This window comes from Propithecus coquereli, unplaced genomic scaffold, assembly GCF_000956105.1.
Source record: "Propithecus coquereli isolate 6110/MARCELLA unplaced genomic scaffold, Pcoq_1.0 Scaffold212, whole genome shotgun sequence".
NCBI classification, from domain to species: domain Eukaryota; kingdom Metazoa; phylum Chordata; class Mammalia; order Primates; family Indriidae; genus Propithecus; species Propithecus coquereli.
This window is the reverse complement of record NW_012146301.1, coordinates 2,345,393-2,347,684: the sequence shown is the minus strand read 5'-3', so window position 1 is coordinate 2,347,684 and position 2,292 is coordinate 2,345,393. Positions and strand designations below refer to the sequence as shown.

General features: G+C 33.3%; 1 protein-coding gene across 1 annotated transcript in view; it reads right to left on the bottom strand.

Moving 5' to 3' along the window:
* Positions 1 to 2,292, bottom strand: part of PCCA (propionyl CoA carboxylase, alpha polypeptide) — a 375,245-nt gene that overhangs the window by 236,412 nt on the left and 136,541 nt on the right. The gene's annotated exons all lie outside the window — the stretch shown is intronic.

Sequence of the window (2,292 nt, the reverse complement as noted above, 5' to 3'; positions counted from 1 at the left end):
TTCCCAAACTATAATAATTTAAATCATTATTATTAAAATATGCCTATTAACCTCACATAAAATGGGCCCACTTGACCAGTCCATGAAAAACTCAAACTTGCATTCTAAAACTGAGTATATTATTTTCCATTCATCGATATATTGAGAATATAAAATTTAATTCCTTTTATACCTGATAAACAGTTTCTTAATCTTTAGATTAAATACCTGTATTTAATGTACAACATTAAAATCAAATCCTTCCAATCCTTTAATTTGCAAAGTCTATCTGGTAATTTTAGAAATAACCATCTGATATGTTTGTTTTTGTGCTTGAAACATACAACATTGCAGGTAAACACCAACTAGAAGACACATTTCAAAATACTGCAAAAACCTCCTATTTCTCAGAAGTCTCAAAGGAGAGGTATTAGATTTTCTTAGCCCTCCATTACCTCTTTGATTTAGAGGAATGGAGTTTAGATCTCAAGAGACCACAAACTTCAAAGAAACTAGAAACACAATGAATTAGTTTTTGATACTATATAACCAACTTTTTATTAGATGGGATGTAATAAATCACAAAGAAAAAACATAGCACTTTATAGTTTATCTCTGATGTAATGATTGAGAATTTTCATTTTGCATTTAAACCAAGAACACCAAAAGTAAAAAATCAAAGTCACCAAAATAAAGTAAGTATTAAGTTTGAAAGCATCACCTGCATATTTTGGAACTCACGGAAAACTGTATTAGGAACATCATTTGTTACACTCAATTATATATTCATTCAATAACTATTTACTGATCACCAAACTTTATGTCTGGTACATAATTTAGGTGCTGGAAATACAAAAATAAAGCAGAAACTGCCCTCACAATGCCTAAAGTTTGTGGGGGTATTAAAAAAATGTAGAAATGATCAATTTTCCATTTATGCTACACATTTCACTTAAATTTGAATAGTGAAAAAAAACAAAGATGATTATCTAAGTCTACCTTTAACAACTTTCATAATTCTCGCCACAATTTATTATGTAGTAGTCACAAACATTACTCTTTCTAAAACTCTTTCAGATGTTCTACAGATTCTAAGACAAGTCATAGATCCTACTTCCCTGAAAAAGCTTAGGAAAGATGTTACAAGAGGGAAACACTCCTTAGGATAAAAGAATAAGGCAATTAGTGGCTACTAAATTTTCCCTTGCATTCAAAAAATGCTAAAATTTTTGTGAGTTATACAAAACAAAATTACTTCTTCAAGGAGGGAGAGAGAAAAGGAAGAACTGCATGGACGAGTTGTGGCATGATGCTAACAGCTGGTGGCTCTAGAAGACAAATATATAGGTGCTTGCCGGACTGCTCTTTCAATTTTTCTATAGTTTTGATTTGTCCAAATGAAGAGGGGATATAGAGCAACTTTTTAAAATAAGGAGCATTATTAAATCAAATAGTGTCACACCTTTATTAATGTCAACAAGGTTGAGGGGAGGGGAAGGGAGGGGAAAGGAAAGAAATCTGAGATCCCATGAAGAGTAATAAAAAATAAATGGTAGGTCTTCAGTGAAATTGCTATATAAGTACTGTGCAAAAAGGAAAAACAATGAGACAAAAATTAAAGTTCATAAAATACACATCTCTTACAAAATCAAGTTATGTTCAATATCTTTATTATACCATTATGTCCTACAAAGAGGCTTTAGTAGATTGTCTTTTCCAAAGATGGCCACAATATCTCCCCTTCCATGTGCTCTGCTGTGAATATTGTCACTCCCTCATGAAGGAGTGGAGTCTATTCTGGTCCCACTGAATTTGAGCAGAAGCTTGTACTCACTGATAATCAGTAGAAGACAGTGGAGGGGACCCTGTGTGACTTCTGAGATTGAGTCACAAAAAGTATTCTGTATTTACAACAAGAGTGCATTGCATATAAAGGACACAGTAATTTCGAACTCAGAAGAAAAAATATATTTCACACTATAAAATTATCAAAGTAATTCACTACATTTATGGATTAGCAAAGGTAGGCAAGTACATATGAGGTAATAAACTCTCAATGAAATTATGACTGCTTTTAAATATAGTTGGTTTAAATCTTTAGATCACACTTAGAATTATACAGCCAAATGTTAGCAATTTCTGCCTAGAAAATAGAATCATGACTGCAATTTTTAGAAATACTATAAAAACAGGCCGGGCGCGGTGGCTCACGCCTGTAATCCCAGCTCTCAGGGAGGCCGAGGTGGGCGGATTGTTTGAGCTCAGGAGTTCAAAACCAGCCTGAGCAAGAGCGAGACCCCGTCTCTACTAAAA